The 14,752-nt window shown below is 38.3% G+C and overlaps 2 long non-coding RNA genes across 4 annotated transcripts in view; one reads left to right on the plus strand and one right to left on the minus strand.

Annotated features, from left to right (window-relative positions):
• The first annotated feature begins 2,387 nt into the window (after positions 1-2,387).
• LOC127634313 (uncharacterized) overlaps positions 2,388-14,752 on the plus strand; it is a 56,916-nt gene continuing 44,551 nt past the window's right edge. Inside the window, exons 1-2 of one of the 2 annotated variants that reach the window (XR_007969342.1) lie at positions 2,388-4,012; positions 5,399-5,596. This is a non-coding gene — a long non-coding RNA (uncharacterized LOC127634313). Of the gene's footprint in view, positions 4,013-5,398; positions 5,597-14,752 lie in introns of those variants that run through there. The other variant, XR_007969343.1, reaches the window with a different exon arrangement.
• On the minus strand, positions 4,022-5,461 carry LOC127634311 (uncharacterized). 2 transcript variants are annotated; one of them, XR_007969340.1, is made up of 3 exons: positions 5,327-5,461; positions 4,898-5,156; positions 4,022-4,767 (listed from the first exon to the last, which is right to left on the minus strand). It is a non-coding gene; the product is annotated as an uncharacterized LOC127634311 (long non-coding RNA). The 2 variants fall into 2 exon arrangements; XR_007969341.1 differs by having other exon boundaries at positions 4,898-4,989; positions 5,327-5,454.

Here is a 14,752-nt window from a genome sequence, read left to right on the forward strand (position 1 = left end):
AGAATACAACTAAAAAGCATGTTTTTGGGGTTCAGCTTTGGCTGTTCCATTATTTGTCATTGTTCTCAATGTGCATCTTACTCAAATATCATCTTATGTGACGCTGCAGTGCTGGGGGTACATAACAGTTATTTGTTTATTGTGCACTGGGATGTTCTCTAATCTAGATAACACATAATACAACTCACTGGTTTGCTCGCGGACACAGATGACCTGCCCTCTATTGATTCAAACAGTGAGTTAGAGGAAGAGGAGCAAACTGGTTTAGTAAATCCTGTTGTAGTGAGTACAATTAATAGTTTATGTTGGTAAAATGCATTGAGTTCAACACCTGCAATAGTGGATTATAGATTTTTAGCAAAAGCAGATTTTTACTCAGACAATTAAACACCTCTAATGGATTATTAGGCAATTCTAAAATATATAATATAATGTTTAAAATATATATAAAAACATATTTTTGTTTATGGACATTTAGGTTTTTTTCCATGATATTGATAACATATTTATAGAAGAACATTGTCTGTACAATTCACAGCAGAAGCAGAATATTTAGTGGGGCAGGACTTTATTGTATCATTGGGATTTGAATGGCTTGTTTGGATTTATATTTTTTGTTTAATATTAGTTTCCCTCAACCTTGTGGCCTTGATAACATCAGCAAAGGGCACTTTTCACTAATAGGGTGCAAATTGGACTGATAATGGACTTAAAGTATTTTCTTTTTCAACAAATGTTCACTTTAAAGGAGGTGCTTAACCTTTAGAAGAAAAAAACTAAAAATCTTCCATTAGAGAAACTTGTTTAGTCATCAAATGTTAGTACAATGATAAATTGCACTGAAAGACTAGAAACATTATTAATAAAGTAAATAGTCTCAATTTTGATTTCACTGTGACTAAAAGAAGAGATTTTAGATCACAGAATCAAAAGAAAAAACCCTTAAAGTGAATGATTGAGAAAAGAACAATTGGATTAAAGAGAAGAGATTCATTTTTCAATACACACTGATCAGATAAGATATTGCTTATTGACAGACAGTAAAGCTCAACACTTTTGCACAGTAGGTGGCAGCATTATTCCTCAGAGAAGACATCTTAAGTGTTCACCAGGGTTCAAACATGCTCCTTTTAGCACTGACCTTTGCCCAATTTATTTATTGGCAACCATTGTGAGTACTGGCTTATTAATATTTGACATTTTGATGAGTACATTTGTAAAGTCATCTGAAAATAAGGTCACATGCTTCAAGGGAACTTGCAGTACAGTTACAGGAACTCCTCAGTTCCTGTAACTTTTAACTGTCTTGTATAATGATAGAAAGGCAAATATCAGTAAAATGAATATCATATACCATCTGCAAATATGCGCATATCTCATTTAAACAGATGTAATAAACAAACCTCACAAAACTTGAGCAGATCTGCATCCTGTGGAGCACTCATTTATTTACCTCTAAAGTGTGTATACTAATAGCAATTTTTAGCAATTTTATGTTTATGTTATTTACTATATTAAATTGTGAAATATATCTGCATTGTATCAGCCTATCGGCAGTACCGCCGCTCCCAATAAACAGACTACGCAGTCTGCGTAGGGCACCAACTCCCTAGGGGGGCACCATCTTACCCTAGGAGGGCACCAGAAAGTCCACCGGCTGCCCCTACTCGCACATTATATGTTATTCAAGGACCCGAAAGCAGTTGTGGAACACAAATGATCGCTTCACGCTCACATCACGGGAACCATTCATATCGTAACTTCTAAAGTTTTAGTTTAGTCTAATATTTTATTTTAAATATATGCAGACTTTGTGTTATATAGCAGTAATGTTTTCCCCTACTACATCATCTGTGACATTAGTCATGACATCATCACCTAATCTTTCATTTTTATGCTGCAGTGATCTTTGTCCATGATTATCATAATTCATCATGATGGATTTTAGTGTCATGATGGTACAATTCACGATTATTACAAGTCACAAGCAGTAATTCTATCCAAACTTTGCAACCTAGATAGTTTCTGTAAGCTCTGTGTTTACAGCTACTGTGCTACTTACTGGCAGTGATAAAACATTAAACATGTAAAATGCCAAATTTGTCATTTTAAAGAGATGTTATGGTCTTGGTATTCGACATTGGGAAAAACACAGCTCTGCTTTGACTCATTTAGGAGCTGGAATATTTCAGCGCATCACACATTGGTTAAACATCCAAACAAACACTCTATTTTTTGTCCCTGTAGTTTTGTGGCAAAGAACCCATAAATTATTGTAATGTTTTTATTTGATTACCCAATATTTCCAGTCAAAGAAAGCATTCTCTGAGTGACAGTTCTCCCAAAGATGATTTAATTTTTTCATAATTTACTCACCCCCATGTCTTTCCAACCCTGAATTATCTCCCTTATTTTGTGAAACACAAAAGGAGGTATTTGGCAGAATGTCCGAGATGCTATTTTCCATGCAAGCTTTGTAGCTCTCAAATGTAATTTGTGGTCACATATATTTAAATATGTTGCGTCACAATCTCTCATGTGACACGCAAAAACCAAAGCTGATGTCAAACCTAGCGTGATGCATATAAAGGTAACATTTTCTAATTTTATGCTAACGCAAATTCGATTTATGAGCTCCAACGGAGGGCAAGATTATCGTAACGACTTATTTTCCATCTGTTCCTCATAAGCAAGCTGTCTTATGGCTTCAGAAGACTTGGAATATAGTGCACAAGTCATAAGGACTACATTTATGATACTTCATTAGTGCTTTTTTAGAACTTGTATAATTTAATAATCATCCACTTTTGTTGGAAAAAAGCAGCTTAGACATTCTGCCAAAGTCACATTTTGTGTTTCATAGAAGAAAGAAAATAATACATGGTCGAAACAACATGAAGGTCAATAATTTTTTGGTGAAGACAAAAATGAATTTACACTGAATTAATGAGTCATATTTAGGTCAAAAGTCTCAAGTGTCTTCGAATTGTCATCTTTGACATTTGTCACCGCAAATTGAACAAAGGAAACTGAAATGAAACTCGACCCAAAACAATGCCTTACTTACACTCGTGTCTGTTGCATGTCACTATGTGTCTTTTAAAACAGCCATGCTTTCTGGATTCAAAATTGAAACCATTTGTTAAAATAAATTCAAAAAGTTTGGCTTTATACTTGCTCAGCTTTTGCATGAAAAACATGTTGGTCTCTTTACAGGAACAGCGGAAAAAACACAGACAAATGAAGACAGACATATGTGTAGATGTGTAATGTGTAATGATATTAAACTCGTGTTGTTAAATTTCTCAATTATTTCACCTTGTGTGTCTTCCCACAATTAGTTTCCTTATGTCTTCCTATAATTACCAACCAAAATCATGCGTCCTTGTTGATGACATGGTTATCCGTTGTCTGGCATCCCTTTCTGTAACGCAGCAGTTTTGTCCTGTTCCTGCTGGTTTGAGAACAGCCCCTATATGACGTATATGGGAGTAAGAATTAATTGAGCAAAAAGTTTGTGTACTCCTCCATTCATTTGGAGCCAGTGAACAAAGTTTTGAGCCTGTGCCAGGAACATAGTGTACTGTGGGGAGAGAGAAAGAGAGTAGCGCGATGTTTGCTGGCAGGCTGCCCTGCAGAGTCAAGTTGATTCAAATAAAATATTGTGTAGGCTGTTTGGCGCGCTGGAATGCTGATCGTGTCTCCACATGATAAGGAGGCAGCCGATCTTTCCAGAACTAAACCAGTTTGTGACAGCCACACAAACACACAGGGCCCATTGCCCCCTCCCCCTTCCCTTTGCTGTCTTTTACAACCTGTCATAAGGCCCACGTTGTATCTTATACATGTTTGTTTTATCTGTGAAAAGTATCTTCTCTTTGTCTTTTCTTTTTATTGTTTGTTTGAGGGTGTGTATTCACGGGAAAGCAAAGCCACAGAAAAAGGGAAATAATAACAGATACATGTGGAGGTGAGGGCGTGGTCGAGCGCCCGTCTGGGGAGAGAGAAAACGGTAAGGACATCCACCTGAGATGAATTGTGACTAGTAACATTTTCAAGTTCACAGTGAGAGTTGGGGTAGATAAAAGATGGCCCAGTCCACTGAAAGAGAGAGAGAGCCCAGCTGAGAAGCTGTATGTTTGTTGGAGGCTACCATTGATCTGTAACAGGTAAAGTTGGGCAACGAGGAGGCGGGAACCGACTGGACAGTAAACATAATCTTTAATGATATAAATGAACTTAAAACAACATAAAACATAAGTACACCGACATACATACAACACGGCCGCATGCGTCTCTCTCTCTCCCAAACCGGTGCCTCGGCACCCCTTTCTCTCGCTGATCAGCGGATTCAGCTTGTCACACTCCTCCCTCGCCCGATTCAGGCCGGGGCACCACCGGTCTGATCAACTCCCCCCTATCTGGAGGGAAGATGCTGCCCTTCTGGCCATTCTGTCAGCCGGTGATCCACCCCGCCTCCTGCGAACCTCTGGGAGAGACGAGGGGAGGCATGAGGAGAGGGAAAGGGCTAGCGGAGACACAGAGAGAGAGGAGAGAGAGAGAAGAACTTGCTCGCCGGCTCCCGGACATGCTGTCGCCCGGTCCTCAAGCTCTCCTCTTCCCTCTGGCAAACGCCTTCTCGCTCCTGCCCCGGCGGCAGCGACCCCTCCATCCCCAGGCAGATGGCCGCAGCTACTCCTCTTGGGGATAGCATCGGCGAGGACTCCACGACAGCGCATCCATCCTCCCTCCCGGGTTTCGGCACCACTGTAACAGGTAAAGGTATGTAAGGAGGAGGAGGTGGGAACCAGCTGAACAGTAAACATAAACTTGAAGGATATAAATGAATTAAAACAGCATAAAACATAAGGACGCAGAACCAGCACCTCCGGCTCACCTTTATCTCGCGCTCCTGCTGATCAGCTGATTCAGCACCGGCCATGCAGCGTCACGGCCCAGCAACGCCCTCCTCCTCATCACAGTATGTTTCTGTTCAAAAAATTATACAAAAATGCAGTTTGCACACTTGCTCCAGATCTTGAGCCTTGGTGCTCATGTAGGTTATTGAGGTTTGAGTCTGGATTGTGTCTAATTCTATTCCTCCTTTCTCTCCAAAAGTAATTTTCTGTCTTCTCTCTTCTGTTGTCTACAAAAAACTGTCAAAAAATGTAAGTTGTTAAGCAAATTATAAAAAACAAAATATTTTTTTAAATGAAATAAAGTACATAAATATATGTCTTCTCTCTAGTATTGTCAACAAGAATTTATCGAAACGAAAATTAAAAAGGAAATATAAAAAATACATTGAAAAATAATAACACTGTACCATTCTCTTCACGTGTCTCCCTTACTAACACTATCCTCTTATTTTTTTTTTGTCTCCGGCTGATATCTCAAGACTACTCGTCTAATGATGATGAAGATCCAGATGAAAGCAGAACAGACTCATCTCTTCTTGATCCAGCTGAGATCGGCACAGAGTCAGCCAGCCAGTGGGTCCGATCTGCTTAGGGGATTCTTCAGACACCTCAGAAACAAACAGCCAAAAGTGTCAAGACCCCACAGGACCCAGTAAAAAGAGGAGGAAGTTTGAAAGGTATGATTGATGGAGCTTGGATCATTTCCGTTCAACTCCATGCATGATGAACCAATTTGGATTGTCATCTTAAAGGAATGGTTCATCTAAAAATGAAAGTTCTTCTTTTACTGACCCCATGTTGTTCCAAACCCCTTGAATATAGTCTGATTACTCATAGCAATCGGTCTCCACTGGGCACATGCCAGACTCAGCATGAAAGGTCATATTATCTGTGGCCACAACCTACTTACTGTAAGTGAGCAGTTTATAAGATTTTGTGAATGGGAGTGGATGTGACATTCGATGCCTGTTGGAGTTTGTCCCCTCATGGGGGAGCTGTGTCTCTGTTTGGCTCTCGGCTGCAGGCCCACAGATGTTTCCGGCTGCAGGTCCACAGATGTTATCAGCTGATCCTCAGGCCCTGCTGCAAACAAGCACAGAATAATTTGCCCCTTGCCACTGATGTTAATGCTGTGCTGTAATGTTAATTTGGCTGTTTACGTTTTGTATTTTATGAACTAATTGAGAGGAAAGTCTGTTTCATAGAGGTGACCTGACAACACACATAAAATAAATTAGAATAAAGCACATATGCATGTTATAAACCATAAACAAAGCATATAACAGTTAGTAAATTAAAGCAGAATGAATCTGATCCTTCCTTTCATAAGAAGCATGTCCTTCAGCTAACAAGCCTGTAAGTCTATAAAGTTTTATGAAAGACAAATCTTTTTTTGGCTGAATGCGGATCTCTTTTTTGGTGTGTTTAAATTTCTGCACAGTTAATTAGTTTAGTCTAAACTGAGTTATTCTGAGTAAATCTTTCTCTTTTAATCTCTGTAATTGATTCTGTGGGATTGATTCTATGGATTTGATTCAGATTGATTCTCTGTGATTGATCCTACAGTATGGGTTTGATTCCATGGAACTGAATCTGTGGGATTCTTTGAGAATGATTCTTTAGGATGGTTGCTGTGCAACTGATTCCTTGTGATGATTTGATTCTATGTGATTGATTCTGTGTGGGGTGTTTTCTATAGGAATGATCTTGTGTGGTTGATTTCAATAGGAATGATTCTGTGTGATTTGATTCAGACTGATTTGATTCAATGGGATTGATTCTTTGTGGTTGAATCTATAGGAATGATACTGCGTGAATGATTCTATGGGATTGCTTCAGTGATTTATTTCTATGGGATTTATTGATTTAGAGTGATTTGATTCTATTGGGTTGATTGTGTGTGGTTGAATCTATATAAATGATTAAGTGTGATCAGTGGTGGGCCGTGCATTAAAGTCTAGGCCTTCGGTGTGATTCATGCCATTAAGAAAATACAGTTTCATAATGAATAAGACACCCTATGCCTTTTGGACATCATACATTATATTGCAGCTAACTAGTAATACCAATTGACATTTTAAAAACATGTCCATGCACGAAAGCCTGAACTTGAAATGACACTTAATGCTCAAGCAAGCCTAATTTTACCTGCAGCATGACTGTTTGTGAAATGAACATCTCCCGAACAGACATTCAAAAATCCAAATTTTTCATATGAATCTACTAAGGAGGTCTTTAATACCTGGAAAAAATCTATCTAATAATATTTGCGATTTAAATGTTACTTGCAATACATTTCGTTTCATCAGGGTACACGGTTATGATGCGTTCCATTCAAGTTGGATGTGGGATATTCCTACTTGATATCTCCGACCATTAATGCAATCCATTCCCCGATATTCGGAACTGCATCGCTCCCGTTAGCTTAGCAGGGGTTTGACTCTCATTAGAGATGTCTCCTAGCAACCCAACTGATAAACAATGCTGCAGCGCTACATTTGTGCTTCAGGTGTACGATTATCAAAAGAGATTATAATGTTTTATATACCTTTTTCTGCAAAAAAGAGATCTAGAATTTTTGCTTTGCATAAAGCTGGAAAGGGTTACCAAGTGATCTCGAAGAGCTTAGATATTCATCTGTCCAGAGTTAGGCAAATTGTCTTTAATTGGAGATGGTTTGGTACTGTGGCTAATCTCCCTAGAAGTGGTGATCCAGCCAAGATGACTCATAGGGCACACCACAGAATGCTCAATGAGGGAATAAAAGAACCCTAGAATGACAGCCTTTAAGCAATAATTGCAACTGGTTAACATCTCTGTTAATGAGTCTACTACAGAGAACATTAAACAGATATCACAGAGGCTGATAAATCTGCCGATATTCTCAATTGTTTTAATTATCAGCATCGGCCAATACATTTTCCAGTTTGGCTAATTTGTAAAAAACCAGTCATGGTTCATTATGTTGTTACATTCCATCGTGTTACTACAATAATAGACCGGTGTGCTACACGATCTCATTTAAATGGCCTGCACATCAGAGGCTTTTGAGCTCATAATGTTAAAGTGCTCACCTGTTTCATTCTCCCACTCTCTCCACAACAGTTCCCTGTAACTTTTAACTGTCTTGTCTAATGATAAAAAGGCAAATATCAGTAAAACTAGTATCATATACCATCTGCAAATATGCACATATCCTGTTTAAACAGATGTAATAAACCAACCTCACACAACTTCAGCAGATCCAGCATCCTGTGGAGCGCTCATAAATCTTCCTCTGAAGTGTGTATTCTAATAGGCTCTCCTCTGCAGTTCCGTGTTACATTTAACTTTATTTTCGAATGAGTAAAGGTCATCAGCCATCCATGGTTGCTGGACTACTGTGTGTACTGTTATTTCTTTCTTCCTAATATATGAACAATTTCTTCATGTGCAAATAAATTACAAAACTTTGATGACTAAACAAAGGGAACAACATGATTTGGGTCTGCTTTGGGGCCTGGACCGCTTGCCATCATCGAGGGAAAAATTCCCACATTTATCAAGATATCCTACAGGATAATGTCAGGGTGGCTGTGCGACAGCAGAATCTTAGTAGAAGTCGAGTGATGCAGCAGGACATTGACCCTAAACATCAAAGTAAATCAACTGCAGAATGGCTTCAGAAATAGAAAATCCACTTGATGCTGTGGAATGACCTCAAGACAGTCGTTCACACCGGACATCCTAAGAATATGGCTGAGCTGAAGCATGTCTATATGAAAGAATGTTCCAAAATTCCTACTGAATGTTGTGCAGGTCTAATCCGCAGCACCCAGAAACGCTTGGATACGGTTATTGCTGCCAAAGGAGGATCGACCAGTTATTAAATACAAGGGTTCACTTAATTTTTCCACATCACTGTGAATGTTTAATGGGATGTGTTCAATAGACTTGCCACAATGTCATAATTTTCACACCAGTGCAGTGTTTTTTCAACACCAGTATTACCGCTGGTTGGATGCTAAGTGGTACTATGGGGTAATTTTTGTTAAGCAATAGCCTACACAATAACTCAAGGCAGCTTGATTTCAAACTTTGAACTTTATTTTATATTTATTCTAACAAAAAATTCAAATTAAAGTGCAATTAAAATGTGTCGTTCAACTTTGATGGCTTTTGAACCGTTGTGAAGGGCAACATCTCTTTGGCAACAAACCTACTTCCTCCGTGCATCATGGGCTACCGGTTGGGTATATCGTTGTCCGGGCAAATACATCACATATTGTGGGTTGTTGCGGGTTTAATGTTGGTGTTTTATTACCTTTCATCCCAGGACCCAGTTTAGCTGCTTCGGAAGGGTAATGACTTTGAATGTGTGTGAATAAATTAGTTTTGTTCCCTCCTAGGGCTGGGCGATATGCAAGGAATATGCTCACAATGTTTTGATAAAAAAATATATCACAATATTCAAATACATCATCAACCCCCGCCACCCCTTGCGCTTCAAACGAAATTGAAAAGCAATTAAAATAACGAATAGGTCAAAAAATCAACAACATATATAACCACCTTTCCATTTACCTTCACACAAGTATCCATCTATGACAACAGGCGGAACATTACTAATGCTAATTAAGATTAAAAAAAAAAAACAATTATAAATGTAAACATAATTATACTGATGATAATAATCACTGAAATATAAATCATGGTTCGAGGGGGAAAGTGTTTTGTAATATTTAATGGGTTAATCACAGATGTATAGGCTATATATAAAGTGCCCCTGCAGGGTTGCGCTCACAATGAACTGCTCTATGGATTTAAAGTGAACTGAAATCAGAGCACCCCTTGAGCTGTGTAATTTGATACATTGGTAAAGAACATCTCTGGTCTCAAACTCTTCATTTGGCAGCTATTCTTTATTTAAGGCTATTCTATTTGTTAGGCTATTGCATTGATATTGGAAGTTCCATTCATAATGTTTCCCCCTTTTACATTTTACATTTATGCATTAGGCAGACGCTTTTATCCAAAGTGACTTACAGAGCACTTATTACAGGGACAATCCCCCCGGAGCAACCTGGAGTTAAGTGCCTTGCTCAAGAACACAATGGTGGTGGCTGTGGGGATCAAACCAGCGACCTTCTGATTAACAGTCATGCACTTTAGCCCACTACACCACCACCACTCCTTTTACCCAGTATAAAATTTCACACCGGTGTTGTCCCATGTACCAAGTAAAACCGGTAACACCATACACCGTGGCGACCCTAGTGTTCAATAAGAACATGTAATTGTTTGTGTATTGTTTGCTTCAGCACATTGTGTTTGTCTATATTTGTGACATCAGTGAAGATGAAATCACATTTTATGACCAATTAAGGCAGAAAACCAGCTAATGCCAAAGGGTTCACATACGTGTTTGCCACTGTAATTGATTCTATAGGAATGATAGAGACTGTGTGATGGAATCCATGGGACTGATCCAGAGTGATTTAATTATACAGGATTGACTATTGGAATGATTCATATGTGGTTGAATCTACACAATTGATTCAATAGTCTGAAGAAGTCAATTTGTCTGATTGATTCATTGGGACTAATTCAAAGTGATTTGATTCTATATGATTGATTCTATGAGACTGATTCCATGTACCGTAATATCTCTTTTTATTGAAAGACTAAACCGACTGCACAGTAGACAGAGATCAGCCATCAGTTTCTGGAGACATCAGTGCAGCTCAACCACATCAGCTGGTAAAACACATGTTTGTTTATGAGCAAACTCATTAACTTGGCTTTTGTTCTGGTATCATTTTGTCAGATCATGAGACATTAGCCCACTTCTGCTGACCACAAATGAGAATATTATTAGAAACAATAGTCATTTTAATACTTTCTAGGCCCTTGCCCAATATGTGCCAGGAAAACATTTAACCATCAACCAGAGTTTTTTTTTTTTCTTGAATTGCTTATCATGTATCTGTAAAAATCTGTATGAAATCTCTGGAATATTCCATCGATCAGCTCTTACACTGGGGTACAGATAGAACAGTAGGAGTCTTAGTTGGCACGTTAAAAAACATGTACAGAACACCCACCATTGTGACAGGTGATATTGGTACTTTTTGTCTCTCAACCAAAGTAAACTTCTGAAAGTGACAGGAAACCACAATCACAATCACACACACACACACACACACACACACACACACACACACACACACACACACACACACACACACACACACACACACACACACACACTCCGTCATATACACATGAAAACACAATACAGACAAAGTCACATGCCTTACGTTTTCATTTTCCATGGTTTTACGACTTTCTTTTCATTTGGTAGCCTACAAAGGGTCTTTGGCACATGTGTAGGTATGTTTGTGTTTAGAGGGGGCGGTCTGAAAACGTTAACACTTCAGTTGACAGTGGAAAGTCCAAAAAGTAAAAATGCATATGGAAATAAAACGTCTATGAAGCACTTTTATGTGAACAAGAGCAAAAGTCATTCTCAAAATTCATCATGCATCTCAAAATGTTTAAATTTCTGTATTTTTACAATAAATAATAAATGCATAGCCAACCAGCATTACAACAAGCAAGTCTTTTTTTGTGGCTTATTAAGTCTAATATCTCCAGAAAATGTGAAATCTGTCACTACATTTGTTATTCGTTTTTTTGAATAAAATGGGTGGTAGTTTAATAAGTGCTCTTGTCTTCCCACATGTACTTATTCACGCATTCCTGTCTGTGAATTTCTAGCTGACTAAGCCTGATAACTCTAAATGTAGTTCTCAAACTAATTTCTTAGTATTCTTTTATACTTGATTTGGAAAAGTGATGTAGGATGACTGGACAGCATTGCTGCAGATTTACACAGGCATCATTCCCTATAAATTCCACAGCCCAAAGAACGTAACTCCCACTTGCAAGATTTATTATTATCAGTTTTTATAGTCCATCATATTAGGTGTTCTTATGGCTAAAAAAAACGAGATGTCAGTGGGTGCAACAACAGTGAACTCTTTTGACACGCTAAAGAAAATAAAAAAAACTGTGTTCCACGGTTTTGTTTTGCATGTGATTGGATGGAGTAAACATTGCGTTTTTCTCTCTCGCCCATTGCCTGTTTTAATTTTGTGCAGAAATGTTCCATTACACATCGCCCTGAAGTTTTTCTGCTGAAGTCTTGGCTGGAGTTGTTCTAATTTCAGCTGAGTCAATTGTGTGCCAACTATTCGCTGAAAAGTCAGCATGGGAATATAACTGCATGCATCCCTTCAGAGAGCTGGATTTTATTTCAGTTCCTCAGAACTGGCTTAAATGAAAAAGTGTTCAATGCTGAAGCCAAAATATCCTACTGCTGTTATTAATTTACTGGGCCTGGGAAGTATCGTCATTGTTTTGCAAATCTTAACTTCGTGAATGAAACAGTCTTTTTGGGCTGATAAGTTTGTAAAATTAAATGTATACTTTGTGGCCAAGTGTTTATGCTGTTATAGCATTTTACATCAAAAACTTTTAACATTAACTATTGAAAAACTATAAGTAGAGAAGTCAGCATGAAATCAAATTTGACACACATTTTTTGGCAAACATTTTGGGATAAAATGTCTTCTTATTTTTATTTTATGCACAAGTCTGATCACTCAGAAAGTAATAATACACCTCTTGTCTAGTTATGGGAAGTCCGATTCATTTCCACGAACCGGTTCTCTCGGATGGTTTGTATCAATGAACCAGTTAAAAAAACAAATCAGCAGTTCTTTTCTAACATACCGGTGTCATGATCTTCACACTCAAATATTCAAATAACGCCATAGTGAACTTATATTGTTGATTATTACCTTTTATTCAGTTAAGTTATAATAATACATTTGAGGTGTTTATAGTCATCAGTGTTTCATTCTGTGATCCTGGATGTCGAAAAACATACCACTGTCAAATATTGATTACATTTTGGATAAGTTTCCTACATTAAAGTTTTGCTTCTAAAGCACCCAATACAGACACTGATGCCCAAATGCGGATATCTTCGATGTGTCTAAAGCAAATAAAGAGAATATACTAGTTATAATCAACTCACCGGAAACCCCGATTCAAAATTAATTTACATCTCTCAACTTAAAGTGTTTGCATGTTTTAATAAAAATGTCATTTAATAAAACTAGTCATAAGCACATTTTGTTTGTTATTTAAGAAACAGTTCACCCCAGGCTTCCTCAAGTCCTCAGTACACGCATGCCCATAGGATCAGCAGCTCATTATAAGACTCCTCTGTAATACTCGGCAAACTTCGACGGTCATTTGGACAGGCTCATTTGGTTCATTTTGAGTCGGACTTGACCGAAAAGCTGACTTTCTATTCTGCCTGTAGGTTTGAGTCATTCATTTCGAACAGGTTTTTTGGTTCAATAACCGACCTAGTAACTCGTAAGAGACACCAAGCCTGTATGAGTCTGACTCGTTAGTTTCGAACTCTGTCTCAGGACTCAGGCTACTAGTTGTCTGCATTTAATTTAGTTTTAGTATGTTGTTGTTGCTGATACATACTGTAAGTTAATATATATATAATAAAACAAATCTGAAATAAACATCTGTAGGTTTATAAATGTTTTATTCATCTACTGCCATTAACATCTCAACACATAGCAAGTCCTCTCTAATTTTCTGCAAACTTCGACAGTTAGTGAGATCGGCTCATTTGGTTATTTTTAAGTCGGACAGTTCAATGTGCTCCATAGCAAATACAAGTACTTCAGCTGTGCGTCTTACTTCATCAACCATGGAGTGGTGGTGCGTAATGGGCTAAAGCACATAACTCTTAATCAGATGGTCGCATGGATCCCCACAGCCACCACCATTGTGTCCTTGAGAAAGGCACTTAACTCCAGGTTGCTCCGGGGGGATTGTCCCTGTAATAAGTGCACTGTAAGTCGCTTTGGATAAAAGCATCTGCCAAATGCATAAATGTAACCAAGAACTAAAGTTCGATTTAGTTCAGTTTTGTGAACTTGCTTGACTGGTTACTTTCTGAGAATTGGCTTAAAAGAACGATTCAAGAATCGGACATCACTACTCTCCCCAACAAGCGTCACAATTTGAGATGTCCATAGCTGAACGAGTACCATGGCGAAGTTTAATACTTAGGGTTAAGGGTTTGTTAGAGTGTCTAACCTTAGTATGAGAAATAGCGTTAGCGATACTAGCATTAGCAGGTACATCTAATCATATATCTATAGCTTCCAATTGTTTCTAAACATTAGACGCATGTGCACTACAACTGTTTTGTGAGACTCTTTAGTACAGTCAATGTCAGAACTGTGTAAAAATATGCATGGGTAATCGAATAATCGAGAACACGTTCTGCACCAGCTCGCTGTAGGAATATGCACGGGTAATGTGTTTAATGTGCACCAGCTGTAGGAATATGGATGGGTAATCGATTAATTGTGTACTCCTTTTGGACCAGCTAGTCGACTATTAAGAAAAACGACTTGAATATCGCTAATTTATTTTCCTTTGCACATTTGCCTGCTGTGGGCAATGCTGAATTACATTGTACTTTCCCTCTGGATCTCTCACCAAATCTTGCAGTTACAATTGTGGCCTCTGGAGCCGCTGTGGATGTGTTTTTGTCGAAGCGTTGGATGAGAGAAGGAGATATGATGGTGTCTTTGTTTGCTTTCAAGCATGTGTGGCAATACTTCTAGTATTCTGATTCTTATTGCATTCTACAATGCATATATGCATACCAACGGACAAGGACCTGTTTTTATAGTGGAAAAGAAATACGAAGCGGTACAAGAAACTTGTAAGCTTATCAATCCAGTATG

This window comes from Xyrauchen texanus, chromosome 41, assembly GCF_025860055.1.
Source record: "Xyrauchen texanus isolate HMW12.3.18 chromosome 41, RBS_HiC_50CHRs, whole genome shotgun sequence".
Taxonomy (NCBI): Eukaryota; Metazoa; Chordata; class Actinopteri; order Cypriniformes; family Catostomidae; genus Xyrauchen; species Xyrauchen texanus.